At 36.6% G+C, this 20,497-nt stretch overlaps 1 protein-coding gene across 3 annotated transcripts in view; it reads right to left on the minus strand.

Moving 5' to 3' along the window:
- The window catches only part of THSD7A (thrombospondin type 1 domain containing 7A), a 671,418-nt gene that overhangs the window by 474,721 nt on the left and 176,200 nt on the right, over window positions 1-20,497 (minus strand). Inside the window, exon 3 of one of the 3 annotated variants that reach the window (XM_023639297.2) lies at window positions 183-278. The exons of the other annotated variants lie outside the window; for them this stretch is intronic. The gene's annotated coding sequence lies outside the window, so the exon portion shown is untranslated. The remainder of the gene's footprint in view (window positions 1-182; window positions 279-20,497) is intronic. 3 annotated transcript variants of the gene reach the window in all.

Raw genomic sequence — 20,497 nt, forward strand, 5'->3', positions numbered from 1 at the left:
AACATCTGTATTGTCCAAATGCTCTCATGTTTCAAATCTCTTTTTGCCACCAGTCAGAAAAAAACCTTTGCTTTCAATAGGCTCATGTGATAAGGTTATGCCCATCTTAATAAGCTCCCTTTCTTAAAGTCAGCTGTGCCACATAAGGTAACAATTATGGAATAATATGTCATCATACTCACAGGTTTCATCCACATTCAAAGAGAGGGGATTACACATGGGCAAAAGTCACTGGAGGATCATCTCTTAGAAGGCTGCCTACCACACCAGAAACTGTACTGCAAAAACAAAATATAATGATATTGACATAGGAAAAGAAGAAAGGTCAAGAAACAGATCTAAGTATCTAGAGGAAATTAATGTATGAAAACAGGGCATTTCAACTGAGTGGGGAAAAGAGTGGCTTATTTAATAACTGTGGTTGGCATGACAGGCAAGCTCATTGGAAAAATATGGGCTAATCAAGAGTATGAAATGCTTCTTCGATATTCAAGTGGGCACATCAAGTGGTCAGCTGAATGTTAACGGAGTTCAGGGGAGAGGTTAAGACTAGGAATATAAATTTGAGAATGGTATGCACTTAGGTTGTATTTAAAAGCATCTAACTGAATGATGGCATGTAGGGAAGATAGTGGCTAGAGAAAAGAAACCTCTCTGGTATTTGAAAATAAGTTGCCGGAAGATCCAGCAAAAAGACATTATTCAACATTCTTTTATAAATCAAGAAATTCTACTACTAAGTATTAGTCAGCATATACCTATAAGAAAATGGTGAATTTGCTAAAGTAATGTGGCTTTATCATAGTACATAATGTTGGAAATTAACTGAACATTAATTTCCTCTCAAAGAACAAAAGCAAACAGACTACCAGGCTTTCAATAAATTCACATTGTCTAAAGCAAAAGTGCCAGATCCTTAGCATGGCATTAAATGCTGCCAATATCTGATCCCTCTCACCTTGCTGGTCAATTGTAATCAAAATGAAGAACATGGTTTATAATTAAGGTCTGAGTCTCATCTCTTCAACTATAAAATTTCCATAATAATAATTAGTTCATAATATTTTTGTGAGGATTAAATGACCTTCTATAGTTATAGATATAGAAGGGCTTGACATTTCCTTGCACAAGCCAACACCCAATAATTGATAGATATTACCTATAACCTATTAGATATATAGTCCTTATCAAATTGCAAGAACTCCAGCCAAATTAGTTTATTGTCTGATCATGCCTTGTTCTTGTCTAATTCTCGATCACTATCTGTGTGCTTCATTTCATCAGGAAGATGCTCCTCCCATTTTGTGATATTTCTCTCTGTGCATCTTTCAATCATCCTTCAAGGTCCTGTTCAAATATTTACATTCATTTTATACTATGTATAAGATTTTATTAAAAATCCTTGGTTTATTAGAATACCTGGGTCCCAAAACAGTTAAGTTAATATCTTTGGTTTATGAGTGTACTTTCCCCATGGCCCCAAAGGCAGGGACCATGTCTTCTATACCTTTTAATATGTTTGGAGAATGGCTGATTGCATTTTTATTTCATTATGTTTACTTAGGATTTGTCTTGGGACTCTATTTTGGACTACAAAAACCTTGAAAAAGAGAATTTTATGCCTGGGTCCAACATAGAACTTGACAAATTATCTGGCAAGTGGTAAATGCTAGCTAAATTAAAATGGAGACAAGAGTGACAATTTGCATGGCTGCGATTTAGGAATACAGTGTAACAAATGTGAAGAGAAAAGAGGAGTGCATTGCTTCTTCTATCTGAGCTGTATATGGATGTTTGTGACCCAGGGCTGGTTTTCCCAAAGTGTGTTATTAGAACCTCAATTGTGAAAACTACAAAGAAATAATGCCCACAGAAACAAGTTAGTCTTCTTAAAAGATCTTGCAAAATGCTACGAAATAGAAATATTCTTAAAAGTGTAGCAGATATCAAGTATCTTTCCATTGCCTCTTTTATCATTTACCCAAAGAAACATGTACCTGCCCACATTTGTTCTCAAACCATAAGATGCTTTTTCTTCAGCTGATTGTCAAGATTATCAATACACTTCCCCAAACGTGTGGTCACTGTGCATAATCAAGTTAGGATAAAGCAAGGACTTTGAGAGGAGGTAGTGCCCACTAAGTGATGCGGAGTCATTCCAGGACCCATTACCTAATCCCCAAATTTGCATTGATGGATGATGGTGCAGGAAAGAAAATTCATGTATGCTGCTACTTCTCACTGAGAAACACTTCACCCTGGTTCTTTTAACAAGGCTAGATATGGAATTGAATGGGAAGCACAGAGGTAAAATCTAGCATGCAGAGACAAGTCTGGTACCAGAGCCCAGGCTACTGAATGATGGAAAAGCAAGCACATAAATAGTAGCCACACCATTACTTTCTTTATATGTTTCACATCCCTGCTTTACCTCTTAAAATTTTTTTATAACTTTAAAAACCCTTATGTTACCTTGCTCAGTGCAGAAATATTAAAATATCTCCCCTTCTGGGACTAAACACAGAGAAAGAGACTGCCATCTCTGCAGTCCCACTCATTTTGAAGACCGCGTTGGGTTTAGAGTATATTATTCTAATCATATAATTTTCCTCATTACAATATTCTTTTTTTCATGTAGTCCAAAGCATTTTCTGAAAAAGTGCTATTTGTCTAACCATATTTTAGGTATTATTTACATTTTCCTCTGAAAAGAACCGCATAATATGTATTTCATTCCAAATACATTTTGAAATAAACACAGTTATGCTGACATAATATTAACAATGGATTGTAAAATTTGGTGCTGGTGGACAGCGACATTTTGAAAAGCAGCTTTAACACTATGGTTTCACATCTGAAGAACAATCTTTTTTAACAGAAAACACAAAGGCTGTTAAAATAAGACTGAGTCATTATTACAGAGATCTATCTAAAAGACAAATAATCAATTGACAGGTTATCATCTATAAATTGTGCCATGAAATAGTTCTGCTTATTAAGAAATTACTAGCTGATGTTATTTCCAATTGTGTTCAACCAGGGATTGGTTCTGTCATTCCCAAATGGTCAAATCATCTTAGAGAGAGCAACTATGAGTATATGGGATTCCTTTGCAAATATGATTCTACTTAAGGAGAATTTTTCCATCTCATGAATACATTTATGCTGCAAGGTATTTCCACCTAATCCTTTCCTTCTTCTAATCCATGCCCTCGGAATTAAAATGAGAAGCTTTTGCACTTTAATGAATGTGCAAATGTAGTATCAATATTTACTCAACAATATTGTTTAAATTTCCCAGTTCAAAAGGCAAACAGCCAAACTCATTTCCATTGATGATTACTCAGCATGGACTCAATTAGCTCCCACCAGTGCTTTTACATCCTTGATACACACAATAGGTTGAGTGATTCCATGTCTTGGCACATACATATTTTTTCCTAATGCTCAGACAAGGAGTAAAGTGTTAAATTTGCTATTTAAAAGAAATCAGCCATCCTGAAACCAGAGAATTTTTATGATAAGAACAAAAAATGCAACTTCCTAACACAACATGCCCTTGATGCATGTGGCAAAATAATTTTTTGAATGTCACAGGTAAGAGGAAACTATGCTTGCTTAAAATAATAGTTAAATGAGTGTTTGCATACATTTTTTGACTGGAATTATTAAATAAAATTTTTTTAAATAAAAGGTTAACACAATTTGTCTTCTGGGAAAAGGTACAAAATTTAGTAAATTTTTGTTTTTGTATATTTTCAAATTGTTTGCTTACAAAAATAGCCCAAACTCTCTTCTGTTCTTCAGGGTATTACTCTACTTATGTAAAGAGAATCATATTAAATGTTTTAGACTACCCACTGGGACCTAATCTCTTTTAACTTAAAAAAAATGATGAAAATTTAGGTGGTTTTTTTTTTTAATGCAAAACACTGAAGTGCTACTTACAATAAGTAAATAAGTAAAGGTCTTGTGTTTCTTAACTGTTTTCCTGAGGGAATGAGCTTTTCTTATAATAAAGAGTGATGAGAAATATATCTCAGGCCAAAGTTAAACAAGTTTTCTCCAAGGTTTACTGAGCCTAATACTTGCTTGATTTAACGTTCAGAGTCTCAATACACATCTATGGATGAAGGAGAAAAATCTGTATTCTATAACCAATAAGTCTGAAGTAAAAGCAGAAATTTATTCATTAAATTGGCATTTCGGGGTTTGGGAATAACTAGCGTCCAGGAGTATTTTCACCAGAATCACTCCGAGAAAGGAGATGTTACTGGTCAGCTTCTTGGGTTTGGCTCCAGTCAGACTCACTGAAGTCGAATATCTCCAGTTGGGGCTTCCAGGTCTGTCTTTCTAAAAGCTCCCAAGGATACTGTTATTTGGAAACATCTTAGAAAGTCCTTTAAGGTATAAACATTAACCCCAGAAAACTCCCTTTCCCACCATCATTTACTGTCTGAGTCACAGAAGCAAAAGATCTCATAAATAAAAGGAACGTTTGGCAGTCTCATAAAAAAAGCACAGTAACGAATTACTTTTCCTGGAATTTTATGCTATTTTCTAAAGTGTTTCTCTATGTATTTGAAAGAAAAATCAGTATAGTTGACACCCTCTCTTTAGTAACTAACACACATGAAAGGAAACATCTTTATAAATATTAATATGTTAAAATTTAGTTCATAGCGTCAATACATATTATAAATCACAATAAAACTCACTTACCTGTTGCCTCCTGGCAAAGTGTTAAGTAGTTTATGTCACCTTTGGAAAAATGAATTCCTCATGCTTAGAACTCATACTCCTGATGGTTATAACTGCTGTTAATGTTGTCATCACCCAGGATGGGTCTTTAACCTGCCCTACTGTGAGAATGGCTTGGATTTCCTAAAATCCAGTTGTTAAGGGTAGTTGGTAAATGGAAGGAAGCAATTATACAACAGAGTCCATATTTATCCTCAACTAATTTATCACTTGAATAAAAAAAATTTCATGGCAATGTGCATCACAGAAGCCTATAAAAATTAGGCAAAACACTTTAATAAGTTGTCCAGATGTTTACAACATACATTCATAAGTGATCTGTTGTATTCAATAAATATGACTTCACCTCCCTGAATTGAATAACTGTATTTAATGCCAATCATGGCTCTTTGGTTAATAGATTTCTAAAGTTTGAATTGTATTTTATATTAAAAGCCAGCTGCTGCCCATATATCCATCACAAGTGAGTTGTATAACTCAAAAATAAATCATACTGTCTAAACTCTGTTCTTTCTCCTTACTCTGATATATGTTCATCCTATAAAGTTAATGGCAAACACATAGCTTAGAATTTAGGGTTATATATTATTTAGAGTCATCAGCAGGTGGCACTGGGAGAGAAACTATGAGTCTGTCACCAGGGGTTACACTCAGCAGAGAATAAACTCTCCACAGGGTGCCATGGATATGGCAAGCATTTGCAGAAACTCCCAAGAGAAATTGAGGGGTACCATTCTTTAAAAGTCAGAGTTTTTCCAGTCTAGCTAATTGCAACTAAAATGTATATGTTTGTATCCCCAGAGCCACATTTTCTTCATGGGTTTCCTGAGTTACAGCATCTTCAAAGCAGAACAAATTCTATATAATTCTCTCATATCCTCATAGGACCTCCTAATGCCTAAACCATGAGTTTGGTTATAGTCATTTCAGGATAAGCATTTCTCACTAACAGATCTAAATAGAGTTAGAAGATTTGCTTTACAAGTGCCATGTCCTTCCCCCGATGCCAGGTCTTCTGAGGTATATGCTAAAGTCTGTGGCCAGTTTTCTCTACAAAAAAATTCCTCAATAAATGCTCATTAATTTAAAATAGGCGACAAAGCAGGCTGTAACTTCTTTGAATGTATGCTCTAGACAATTTGTTCCAGTAGCAAAAAGGCCATAAAGAAAAAAACTATACCAAAGAACACTGGTTTTCACATTAATATTGTTCTCTTCTTTTCCATAATACTCTTTTTCTAACCATCAAATAAAACTTATTTTAGACAACAGGAGGTGAAAAACTGTATCCCTGCTTTCTTTTTTTTCTTGGTCCTAAGAGTTAGAATGGCCCTTATAATTCACATAGTTCAACTTCTTAATTTCAAAGATCAGGAAAATGAAGCATACGTTAGAATTAATGTTTTATTTAATTGATTTGGTCATCTCTCCAAAATAATTCTTGCAATGAGAAAATGCCTTAGCATATGAAACACGCCCATATTTACCTTTTCTAAATTTTATTATTATAGCATACACTGATTTAAGTGTATATGACTATAGCCTACACTGATTTAAGTGTAGGCTATAGTCTACAAGAGTTCAGTCTAAAATAGCCAGAGAAAACAGTTATTTTAACCAACAGGCTCATTTGTGAATATGAAGTATTTAAAATTGCTAGTAGAATTAATCAGTTGGTTTCAATTTGCATTTAACTAACATAACCAACATGACTGTTGTTAAACAATTTGGAATTTAAATCAAGGTCAAATAGAGTTAAGAGTGATATTACATTTGAATAATGTCATATTTTTGACGCATTTTGTCCTCCATTTGCGACTTTCATAATTATTCTATTGTACCAGATTCAGATGAATTTTTGATGAACATTGTTGTCATGAGACTTGAACAACCATAAAGATTTTTGAGTTTCACTTATCTCTCTTCAATAACTCAATGAGTACAGATTATGAATTTGTGGATAAGCCTTATTTGACCCAAATCTTACATGCACTTAGTGAATCAAACTATGAAAACCTGATTACCTGCTACACCCACAACCACTGGTGAGTGATTATACACAGTGATTGGTCATGACCTGCTCCCCTGATTTGTAAGTGCTGGACTAGAGGATCAGCATCAGACCAATGAAATGGTCTGGTAAAAAAAAGTGGGGGGGGACGGGAAAATTAAATTTTGATAAATAAAAATGTTTGATCCAGTAGGATGATTTTTCAACCAACTAAATCTTCTCTCTGGGATAAGATGAATTTGAGACATACAGGAAGAATTAGCAATCACTAGCAAGGTTTATTATCCAGCAACAATGGTTGAAACAAATCCCAAATACATAGACATATTGTGAAATGTTCAATTATCACTTCACCTGTCTAGAATGGCAGGTGCATTTGGCTCTTTGCCTTTATGGTAAAATTGTTTAAAAGAAATAGGCTGTAACTCTGAGTCAAAAGAGAAAAGGATGGAGATGCGTTTTGGTTTCAACTTTTTAAATTCAATAGGGGTTGCCAATATTTTAAAATCAGGAAGACTGTGTGACTTAGTTTGACAGGACTGTCATAACAAGTATCACAAAATGAGTGGCTTAACAAACAGTATTGTCACCAAAATGGCTAGAAATCCAAAATCAAGGCAGTGGCAGAGTTGGTTTGTTCCGAGGGCTGTGAATGAAGGATTTGTTCCAGGCCTGTCTCCTTGGCTTATCGATGGCCTCTTTGCCCTATGTGTTTTTATACCGTTTTCTCTGTGTGTGCATCTTTGTGCTCAAATTTCCCTTTTTATAATATAGGACACCAGTCATATTGGATTAGGGCCCACCCTAATAACTTCATTTTAACTTGATTTCCCATGTAACGACCCAACTTCCAATAAGGTGACATTCTGAGGTACTGGGGTTGAAGACTTCACCAAATGAATTTTGAGGGGGACACAATTGAACCCATAATGCTTTGTAACAATAAATTCTGGATTTTCAGCTTTAAGTGAAAAAGCTCAAATGACTTGGCAATTGTGGGCTGTCATTCTTACAAAATCTCCCTCAGCATGAGCTAAATTGTGGATGCTCTCTCTTGTTTGCCATGCTCTTCATTGTTCTGTTGTCTTACTCTCTTAACTTTTTAATCTCTGGTTTAACACTTGCCATCCGTGGGCTGGACCGGTGGCATAGTGATTAAGTTCGCACGTTCTGCTTCTCAGTGGCCTGGGGTTCGCCGGTTCGGATCCCGGGTGCAGATATGGCACCGCTTGGCAAGCCATGCTGTGGCAGGAATCCCACATATAAAGTAGAGGAAGATGGGCACGGATGTTAGCTCAGGGCTAGTCTTCCTCAGCAAAACAGGAGGATTGGCAGCAGATGTTAGCTCAGGGCTAACCTTCCTCAAAATACAAATAAACAAAAAACCAAAAAAAACACCTGAACCAACTAACACTTGCCATCCATAAATTTATAAATATCAACAATTATTTTAGGCCCTTCTGTTCTTTGAATAATATAAGAACATATAACTTCCTGTTCCACTAGTGTCAACTGTACAGTACGGCAGCAGTTAAATCCAGTCTTTCACTGCTGCCTTGAGTCCACCCATCTTCCTTTTATGTACAAGTGATTATTGGACCAATCATGTGATATGCTTGGAATGACTTATTAAGTGGCCAAATGCCATTTTGAGCAGCTACTCAAAACGATAAAATGGATCCAAAGAAACTGGTTGAATTCATAGTCAGGAATTATGGACCTAACCTCTATGTTTCCTTTTTGACCAAATGGCCGATATGCAACAACCAAATGGTGATAAAAGAAAAGAATAAATTGTAGGAGAATCTATGTTTGTTTGTCAAGCCCACAAATCCAGACCTAATTTTCCTTGGTGGAAACAATATTCAAATCATAATGTGTCCTTTCAGTTTAAAGTATTGACTATCCTCTTGTTTTAATGACAGTGTTTCAGGTTGTAATCTTTGATTTTGACTGCCTCTAAAAATGAAAAGCCACGTTGGGCCCAGAGGCCGCCTAATGGTTAAGTTTGCAAGCTTCGGTTTGGCAGCCTGGGTTTGGTTCCCAGGCACGGAACTACACAACTTATCTGTCAGTGGCCATGCTGTGGCGGTGGCTCACATACAAAAAAAGAGGAAGATTGGCAGCAGATGTTAGTTCAGGGTGAATCTTCCTCAGCAGAAAAAAAACAACAAAAAACAAAAAGCCAATTCCACACACATGGTTTGGAGGAGAAGAAATGGGTTTCTCTCAGACCAGACTCCAATTCCTTAGTATCTGGGAAGTATGTCTACCTTTTGATTGATTACTTTAGAGGCCACCAGAGTTATAATTAAACGCACACACACATTCAGTAAGAAGAAAGTAAGCAAAATCTCTGTGGAGTGGAAGTTACAAGACTGATCCGAGAATAGAGAGAGGAAGGCAGACTAGAAAGAAGCAGGCAGGACAAGTGGGAAGCAGACAGGAGGTAACCAAATTGTGGCAGAACTCAAATTCCCAGTGGGTCACCAGAGCTGTTTACAGATTGCAAGAGCCACTGATTTACCCTCAACAAGGATAAACCAAGTTCCAGCTCTTCCTGACTCCCTTCCTCCCCAAAGTATCCTTACAATAAAGCCACATTAACTGGAAAAACAAATTAAACATGTCCAAGTTCCTTACAACTAGAAACAAATGACTTATAAATACCTCTTCTGAATGACATTTATATCATAAATAAGGTGATCTTGTGATAAATGTAAATATAGCCATTTTTCCTAGCATCTACCAATTAGAATAACACTACCTTCTCTTTTCATGACAAGAAATGAATATAAGTCATCTGATTTCCATCTAATGATCAGTTGCTCATATGCAATTGCAGTAAAAATGCAATTAAACAATTTACTTAGTTCTTTACCAATCACTTCTACCAAGAAACTATAACACCGAGAGCAATAAAAATTAAGCCCTAGTTATTAAAATTCCTGTGTCCCAATAAAAAATTCTGAACACAGCCAAAAATACGTATATGCATACACACACAGACACAGCATAATTGGGAGTTACATCGCATATGATTTGGGAATTAATTTTAAAAAAATTGTAGTCAGGCTCATTGCACCATGAATTTGATCCTCTCATTTATAATATGTTAAGGAGCATGGGTTTGCAAACTATGGCCTGTGGGCTAAATCCAGCTGCTGCTTGTTTTTATATAACTGGTGGGATTTTAAATGTTTTTTTACATTTTTATACATTTTAAATGATGATATAAGGACCTACACAATATTCTCAGTTTTGACTGCTGGCATACAAAGCCTAAAATGTTTATTATCTGAATAAAGAGTTTGTCCTGGTACTGAGTATTCTGCACCCATTAATAAACTGAAATGTTATAAACTAGTCATTGTCATATTCTGAGCTAGGCTCTAAATATTTCAAAAAGCAATGATTCATTACCAAGTTATCAGGCCTCCCCTCCTTGGGGATTTTTTTAAGCTGTACTCATCTGGCTACATCTTACTCCCTGGCCATCATTCAGAAAGAAGAAATAAGTAAAAACCAACATGATTTTGTAAAATATTATCCACATATTATTTCATTCAACAAAATTTATTAGGTCTCTCCTTTGAAAAAATAAACTAATGAATGTGCTCTAGGTCAATGTCCAAGACATTGACTTGGTCAGCTGTGTGGAGAGCTGTGAACTCATCCAGTAGAAGAATATTGAAAAAGCTGCAAGGTGGGGTTCCAAGATAAACTAAGGTTCTGAGATGCTTCTGAAGCATGAGGTGAAGATACATGAAAGAAGCTGAAAATGTGATCTAGCAACTCAAGAGGAGTATGGGCTGAAGAATATTTCAGAGCCATAAGCATGTATTTGGAAGTTGAAACATATTTTGAATTAACCAAAGAGAGATGTACAGATAGAGAGCAGAAGAGGAATACATGGGGAATACCAACAGTTATGAGATGGCTAAAGAACCACCAAAGTAGGAACAATATTGAGAAAGGTGAAAGAGTCCTGATCTAATTAGAAGAAGGAAGTCATGGTTACCAGTACAGAACAGTTTTAGAGATGCCAATTAATGACAGGTTTTTAAAAAGTGAGTATTCATTAAGAGAAAATTTGTGATCTTAGTGGAAGAAGATAAAAAAGCGTGTTTGAGGAAGAAAATAGATTGTACTATGTCAAAGCAAAAATTGTAGTGGACAAACTTAAACAGGCAAGAAAAACTTTACTCAAGGCTATTATAACAGAGGAGAAAGGCCAGGCTCAGTCTGATATTAACTCCACAGAAACAAAGAGCTAGAGAGTTTTAAGAGCTGGGGTCGGGGGGATGACAGGTCAGCTGTGTTTGCTAACTGGCTTACCCAAAGAAAAAGTAAACTCTCTCCTACTCTCACGGCAGGAGATAGTTTTACAACTTGGAGCAAGGTGTCTGCTAAAGTTGAAACCAGCAAACAGCCATTGATGATTAAGTATCTAGGTACTAAAGTTTTTTCCTATTTGCAATTACTGATTATAGCTTTTAGCTGTTTAACCCACCCTTTGTTAACTTAGGCAATACGCTATCTGACTCCCACTAGGTTCTTATAGATAACATCTCCCTGGAGCCTGGGTCACCACAGTAATGGCTGCGTGAGCTGTTTTTCAGGAATTAGAACTTCTTGTCCATTTCAGGCCAGTTGAGAACACCAAATCATCAACCAGGCCCATGCAGATGTCCCATAGGTTACCGTTGGAGGTCAAGAGGCTAAAATCTCCACCCTCAGATGATACTAGCACCACCATTTTGTGAACGTGCGTCCTATGAAGAGGCATGGAGCCTGACTACGCTTGCGCAGATCATCATTACCTCACCTCTCTTCACCTCCAATCACCTCTCTCCACATTTCAGACCACCTTGCCCCTATCCCATAAATACCCGAGTCCCTATTTTCAAGGAAGTGGATTTGAGATTCATGCTCTCACTTCCTCACATGGCTGCCTTGTGAGTAAACTCTCTGTTGCAATCTTGTCACTCGGTGTGTGGCTTTCTGGGCAGCGGGCAAAAACAAACCTGTTGTGGTAACAATTGGCGAGCCAGCCAGGAGCTAAGTCCAGATGGACGTTTTTGCCTGAGATTCGTCAGACCCTTGCCAGTGTGGAGAGCCTGTAGACGAGTCCAGCAGCTGCTGGGGAGCTTTTTTCCAGTCTTGGCACTGCCAGCTCCTTGGTGCATCTTTTCACTTTGCAGCAGAGAGAGTGTTTCTTGGTTTGGAAGACGCCTTTTTGGTGACTAACTTCGGTACAAGTGACCAGATTCTTCTCTCTTCTTCCTTTTACACCCTCCGCGACTTCAGAAAAAGGTAGCCTTAGTCGGGCCTTCAGTGTGAGGGTCTTGGTTTTGGGAATGCTTGATAACAAAGAAGAATGAGGCATCTACTCACAGAAGTGCTCTTGGCTTGGCTTGGTTGGGTTTTGGTTCTAGCTGCAGCATAAGTATACTTTGACCAGCCGTGTCTAAATTCTGAAACAATGAGTAATGTTAATTTGATTCCCACCTGCAGCCCCCTAGGCTGCATTCTTCAAAATTGGGCGACTTTCAGTTATGTGTCCATCAAAAAGAAAAAGATGGTATTCTTCTGTAACACCACATGGCCACAATCAGAGAGCTCTTACAATGACTAGTCTTAAGAACTTAATCAAATTTGGATCTCAGCTTCCTCACATGGTCTTATAGACGCTAATGAAAGCTCCACAACCCACCCCACACCACCACCCCACACCACCACTGGGAGCTTTCCTCTGCCTGGTTTGAGAGGGTCCTCATTCCACCCCTGGGAGCTCTCCTCTGGCTTTCGGGCACCTGGAGTGATTCCAGGTTGGCCCCTTGGTCAGTCATTTGACTGACAATCTAGAACTCTGTTTTGTCTCCTGTCAAGAGCTTGGTGAGTATTTTAGGGGCCTACTCAGTCAGTTATGGGGACAGGAGACCTGTAATGTATTCTGTAAACTGTCTTGCCCAGGAACTGTTGTTTGTGTGAACTTTATCTTGATAACCCTTGGGAAGAGGCCAGGAGGGAGAGGCCTGATCACCTCTTTTCCTTCTTTGTCTCATTCATCACCTCCTCTGTTGTCACCAAGTTGGGGTTGAGTTCAGGCTGGACCTGAGCAGAACATAGACCTTCTGTAAAATCAAAACTTGAAAAACTTACTGCCAGGGACTTAACTCTCGACCCCAGTGTTGGAAGCCCCAGTCCGGGCCTTGGCCCCAGCCCTGGCCCCAGCCTGCTCCAGACCTTTGCCTCTTGCCTCCCTCGCTGCCTTGTGCTGGCTCAGGGACGACCTACCTGGGTGGAATGGGACTTGACTAAATTTTACAACTATATTGACACCTGCAACTGGGCTCTGCACCCTTCTCCAGCCCACTATCAGTCAGACACCAGTTTACCGCCATGGGGGAAGCCCCAAGCATCCCTGGAAACTCACCTTTCGAGTGCCTTTTAATTAATTGGAAACACTTCCAATTTTCACTGGGTTACGCCCTAGAAACTTCATCTTGGAAAAAACTTGAGGGGTTTCTCTGTGCCTTTATAATGTAGTTGGACAGGTAGATCCACCTATAATATCATTTGAGTTACAACCCAACTTCTGAGAAATCAAGAGCAACTGTCCTTGGAAAAGCCTTGTAAGACTGGAATTGCAGTTCTAGAGACAGTTCAGGTTCCACCCATATCCATTATCTCGAAGAGCTTGCAAATCCTCTGGGGACTATTTAGCCCATCACTAATTCCTAAGGCTGAAGAAAAGAATAAAAGGAAAAAGGCCAAAAAATGGCCATAAGAGCACCCTCACCAAAAACCTAGCATCTTGAGTGTCTTCTCCAAAAATATTAGTAAAAAGGCTCAAAACAAAATTTGGATTCACAACAAGGGAGCTTTGTATTACTGTACCTGATTCATGGCAGTAATTTGTAAAACAATAGCTGTGGAGACTCTGTGCATGTGTATCTATATGTACATTAGATGTGCATAGTATTTTTACCTCTGGATGGTATGGCCAAAAGTTAAGAGCTCTGTTTAATTGGCTAAAAGTAAGTGCTTACATAAATTGTAAATATAATAGAAACTAACCCAAATGTCCTTCAAGTTAACATGATATAAATTAATCTTTTGTAACTGAAAACCTATTTAAGTTTGTTGGTTTGATTAAAATGGACATATCCTCCAGAGTTAGTAGTGGATATGATGCAGACATGCAGCCTTTATTCTACATATTGGTCAAATACACTGATGTTATCTCTATTAGAAAACTGGTGAGCAAAAATGATAACTTAAAATGATGGCTTATTTTGTCTAATGTCTCATGAAGTTTTATAGGCAATCTACATAATTATGGGGAATGAGTAAACTAAATAGATGTGAAAAAGATAAAAATGTTGGATGAACTTTCAAAAATAATTATGTCTTATGACTTGTATATTTAAAATAACTTCCAAAATCTTTCTGGTAACTTGAAACTTTGAAGTGTTGCTAGGTAAAATTGAATGATAAAAACTCAGTGCATATCTGGGTCATTTTTCAAATAAGATAATACTGAAACGTTAAGGTTAGACATGTCTAGATTTCTCTACTTTTGGCTTCTTATTACAAAGAAACTAAAAGGCGTTTGGGTCTATTAGTAAACATGTCTTGTATTTTATTAAGATTGTACCATGAAGTAGCATGTTTCTGGAAATTATAAAAAGTATTTAGAAATTTTCCAAGCCACAGTATGCTAATGTAAAAGTTTCTAATTGCTTAGTTTTAGTTTTTACTAGGGTCTATAAGGGTTAAAAATTCTAATTAATATGTGCAATTAAAGCCACTAAAAATAAATAAGGCAAACATCTTTGTACCTAAGGAAAGTAAAATGTATGTTTCAGTAAAGAAGGTATAAAGAATGGAAATATTTTTGTTTGTTGGGTTAAGAAAGCTAAATTTGTCCTAAAGTACTAGAAAAAAAGAAAGCATGGGACAAATTCTGAATGTAAAAAGAAAGTTACAGAAGGTTTGTGAAAGAGAAATCCTGAAAAGAGTTTTATTCCTGGTCAAGTAGGCTAAGACTACAGAAAATCCAATTAAGTAAATAAGTTTTAATGCAAAAAAATGAGCTGGTGCAAAAATTTAAATTTGGTTTTCCTTCTCAAAGGGATAACTTTCTTGAACTTTTGGTCTGCTCTTGATAAAGAGGTTATCAAAGGTGTTTGAGTAAGTCTAACTAAAAGACAGAAAATCTATGCTTTCTTAAAATAATTTCCTATGTTCAGAAAGAAAGAGGTCTCTCTATTAAGTTTTTTTGACTGTTTTAACTGCTCTTGACTGTTCCTGTTGTCACTTTGAATAGATAACTGAGGATTGCTTCTTATCTGAACAAGTGTTTTAAAAATTTTTTGACAAGCGCCCCCCACCAAAATATTCAAATCCTGAATAAACACTTTCTTTTGACCTGGAAAAAGGAAGAGAATTTCTCTGAGAATTTTCAGAGGGCCCCTGAGACTTCTCAAAGAGATGTGCTCTCCCTCAAAGGAGGAAGACACTAAGCTAATTAGGCTTATTTGGTATGTTAAATTACATGGGAAGCATTGTCAAATAAGTGATGATAAACCTTCTTAGGTGGTATTATCTGGGTAAATGTTATTTATATAAATATTTTAAAAATTATATAACATTCCTAAAGTTCTGTTTGTCAGTCCCAGTTGCCAGCCATAATTCTGGTTATTATTTTAAAGTACTGTATGTCACAAAATTAATCAAGTTTCTCTGTCAGTTGCCATTTTGGGATCTTGTTGTTTATAGACAATTTTTTTTCACTCTGATGCTTTTGCAAAATATGTTTCATCTTCAAAGAAATTCATGGAAAGGACTCTAACACTCTAGAATAGAGGTTTCTGATAAACTTTCAAATCGTAAAACTGAACTGGGTAAGAAATTACGTAACTCTAACAAAGAAACTGATGACCTCATAAAACTGCTAGCAGAAGATTAAGATCAAGAACTGATTACACAGGACTGAATGAACTGATGAGGATGATCTTGACCTACATGACTTTTCATTTGAGATATTGCTGATTTTTTTGGTGTTCTGTTTCCAGATTTAAAGAAGTCTTTTTTCTCTTTTTTCTCTCATGCTAACTATGACTTCTATCAATTTGATAAGTTATACCCTTGTAAGAAGATTTGAAATATTTATTTTTCTCCCTACCTGATCCTTCCAGGATTTGAAAACTCTTAATGAGTGAGTATTGTTTTCATGGCAATATAGTTATTTGCATAAGTTCAATAAGAATCTATTCTCCTCATAACAGGACACAATTGGAACCATTGGTTATATTACCAAGGCTTTCACTGAAACATCATATTTGACAGAAACATACAGACTCAGATATGACCAGACAGCTTTTGAGAAACAAGGATTGGACTTTATGGAATAAAGCCACTTAGAAATATTGGCCTGGTGTCTTGTTTCCTAACAACCTTATGGGTAAATGAGAAAAGTCACTTATCTGGCAGGTGCCTAGAATATTGAAAGATTTTGGGGGAAACCAAGAGAGGAATCCACCCAAATCTGTAGGCATCGCAGGCAAAATCTGATGACAAGTCTTTGGCTTGGCTTTCCTGGCCTGGAGAATCATTTAAGTTCAGTCTAAGATTCCTCATAAAAAGTTCCAGCAAAGCAGGTTTGAAAGAACCTGTATAATCAATTTCTATTCTTGCTGTAGTTATGTAAATGATTGGGCCAAGTTTATTGAAACTAAACTTATTCTGCAAACCAGTTAGTCTTAATTTGGATATCTTTTATTTAAAAATGAGGGTGATTTGAGAGAAAAAAATGTTTCAATAGAAACCATAGTACACATTCATGGATATTAGGTTCTAGTTCTGATAATTGTCTTCGAGGTTTTGTTTTATATCTGTTAACTGGACTGGATCCTGAATTCTTCTAGTCTCTTGAAATATCTAGCTACAAAAGTCCAAACTAACGTTTTCAATATTTTCCCATCATTTTCATTTGGAATCATTGAGACTTGAACCTGCCCTTTTTCAAGAAGCCTTGCAAACTGAAGCTGGACAACTTGATGTAAACTTAAGAGGGATTCATGTCTGTTGCTGTGTAAGACACTAAGTAAGATACCTGAACACCTGATGACACCATCAGAGAAATCTCAAACTGCAAAAGATGCTTCGACTCTGACACCTAGAAATCTTTTGACTGGCTGCCGCCTGGGCTCAGAAATCTTTACAGTTTGCTGGTTTATAATTTTTCCCCACCATTAACCTTGTTTTTCTTTTTGTCTCTCTAGAAATACTTCTTATTAAATACCTGGTTACTTGCTTATGCAATATAGGCTGAACTTTGGGAGGCCACCTGAATCATCATCTTACTAAGAGACTGGTTTAATGAGATGGAACAACCTATGGCCCTCATCAACAGGATAATCCTTCAAGATTGAAGATGAACAAGAAAAGGAGGGATAGATACTGGTCTACACAAGGTTGGCATGAGGGAAGCCATAGTGTGGAAAAGAAACCATATTGTAACTCTGAATGAGCTCTGATTAACTAACCCAGACATGTTCTGTAGATTTTATGGACCTTCCTAGCTTCTATAAGTTGATAACTTTGTTCTTTTGAGTTCCTTAGGAATGTGATGACTCCCAGGCAGAGGGTCTGTGCTGATGGCCATCATCAACAACTGAAAGATCAGTGTATAGGCTATTGCTCCAGTCTCTAAGGCATATCCAGCAAAACAAAAAACTATCAGGAACGGAGACCAAATATCTGCCCTCACCTGGAGATCAGATGGAGGCCCCACTGTAATTAAGTGTATTTTTCAGGGACTGTTAAAATTTGGGTTGTCTATACTTCTTTTCCTTCTGGTCAGATACTTGATTGTAAAATGTGTCTTTGGATGTTGTTCCAAAACTGTTACTGTTGAGCAAGATACAAAAATTCTAATAATGCAAAATGTCAACCTGAAGCCAGGAACAGGGAGAATATTTCCAAATGAGTGATAAACAGTTTCATTCCTCTAACCCAGATCTATGCCCCAATTCAGCAGGAAGTAGCTAGATCAGGCATCACCCCAAATCCCTCAAGAATGAGGAATGACCAAAGAATAGGGGGGATTGAAACTGGAAAATAGTCATTGATGATTATCTATGTACTAAAGTTTTTTCCTTTTTGCAATTACTGATTATAGCTTTTAGCTGTTTGATTCACCCTTTGTTAACTGTTAGGCAATATGCTATCTGACTCCCACTAGGTTCCTATAGATAACATCTCCCTGGAGCCTGGGTCACCACAGTAATGGCTGTGTGAGCTGTTTTTCAAGAATTAAAACTCTTTGTCCACTTCAGGCCATTTGAGACCACCAACTCACCAACCGGGCCTGTGCAGATGTCCAATAGCTGACCTTTTGACATCAAGAGGCTAAAAATTCCACCTTCAGATGATACTAACACCACCATTTTATGAATGTGCATCCTATGAAGAGGCATGGAGTCTGACTATGTTTGCACAGCTCATCAATTACCTCAGCTTCTATCACCTCTCTCCACATTTCAGACCACCTTGCCCCCTATCCCATAAATATCCCTGAGTCCCTATTTTTGGGGAAGCGGATTTGAGACTCATGCTCTTGCTTCCTCACGTGGCTGCCTTGTGAGTAAACTCTCTCTCTGCTGCAACCTTGTTGTCTCCATGTTTGGCTGTCTGGGCAGCGGGCAAAAACGAACCTGGTTTGGTGACAAAGTTGGGTTCCTACTCTTTCACAGAAACTGGCAGACCTGACCCCTATCTTCCTTGATGATTGTATTTTAAAAGAACGGCTGCCAAGTGTTTGAGAAAGACATTCCTGGGCTGTAAAACTGGCAAGAGGGCTTTAAAAGGATTTACTTCTCAGAGGGGAGAGAAAGAATGGACAATTACAATTTTTATGAAGTGAATGCTCTAAGAAAAGGGAAGCTAGGGGCCTAGAGTCAGGAAGAAGCCTGTCTAAAGTTTAGTCCTGATGAGAGGATCTCTAAGGCTGTCTAGAGACAAAGATAATAAATTACCTCTTCAAGGAACTCAGATGTGAAGAGATGAAAACAGACTCAATGAGAACTAGAGAGAATACAGGATTAGAGAATGAATATAAATTTTTATAACAGAAGAAAAGCATTTTCTAGGCAGTATAAAATATATAAAAATATACAGAAGCTAATTAAAGTTAATTTCCCCCAGAATAGAGGCCTGGTATCAGTGGGAACCTGCTTTTCTTCTTTTCCTTTTTGTTTCTTTGTTTTTTTTTTTTTTAACAATTTCATACTAAAGTATTTTAAATTAAAATATTGTTAATATTTTCATCTTGTTGAGAACTCACAACTACATTATTTTCAGGCATTCCAGAAAAAGACCCACAACTTATGGCCTTAGAAATTACATTGCCTAGTAGTGACGCTGCTTTTTTGGCAGAGTGACAAGCTGTTAATGATCAATAGCTGTTTAGAGTGAAAGTAGGATCTTAAACTGAAAGTTAAATGCAATCTTCTTTCCAGCCTACAAGAAAAACTGTTATAATCTTGAGTTTTTATATGGATGACTGAATGCTGGAAAAATTTCATGTGAAAAATAAATATATACCTAAATATAAATGGGCTCTGGTAAGTAAGTAAACCCAAAATCATACACAAAATTCTAGATACCATCGAGAGGAGAAACTTTTACATTTTGCGGAGTCATGAAACTCTTAGAAAAGCTAACGAAATCCATGGACTCATAAATTTTCTCTAATGTTGATGGACTTTATTCACTGCCTTGCTCTCAGTTGGAAACGTTATCCTGGAATAAAACAGAGTACTCCATAATATTTGAGGAGGAATAGGAAGAATATTAAAATGGCATATTCTCATAAACTGGAATGGAGTTTCAGGTAAAAAATGTTACTTCCATTAGTTATCCATATCTCAATATTATATAATTCTATAGATTTACTTTAGTAACACTTCTGTGGGAAAGAGAATACTAAACTTAGACTCTAATCTGAAGAAAATTTTTAATATCTTCATATGTGGATCATATTGTTTACTTTGACACAAAATGAACCCCAATGGAAAATATTTGGTACTTCAAATGTTTCTCAGTAAATTAAAAAATTTATAAATAAACACTCATTACTAATGTTAGGAGACATACATAAGAAACATTTTTTCCGGACAAATCACTAGAGAATTATCAAGATCATAGCATTCAATAAAAGGAGATCCTTTAAAGAAATATGCAATTTATGCTTAAAATTTTATATCTAATATAAAAAAATTAGTTTGCACAATGTTTAGTACTGCTTTGATCTTTGAACCAATATAATTAGGAAAAGCTATGTCATTTAACTTACCAAAAGTTGTTTTACTCTAGATCTTCAGATATGTGAGACAACAAAAAGTACATAGCATACAGCAGTATGAAAACAAAATAAAATGGAGACCAGGCTTGAAAATGCCCCAAGCAGACAAAAAACTACTTAAGCCACATAAGCAAAACTAAATCTAGCTTATTTCATGAACATAAGGGAAACATAACTTATCTCTTGTAAATGCCTCTGATAATCAGAAACTTGAGTCATATTCCTAAAATGGTACAAGATAATCACTTTTAACCAATTCCTGCTATCTGGAAACCCGCAGTATAATAACCAATCCTTGTAAAGATTAAACAACTTCCTCATTTTCACTTTATAAGCCATCCTGTAACATC

This window comes from Equus caballus, chromosome 4, assembly GCF_041296265.1.
Source record: "Equus caballus isolate H_3958 breed thoroughbred chromosome 4, TB-T2T, whole genome shotgun sequence".
Lineage (NCBI taxonomy): Eukaryota > Metazoa > Chordata > Mammalia > Perissodactyla > Equidae > Equus > Equus caballus.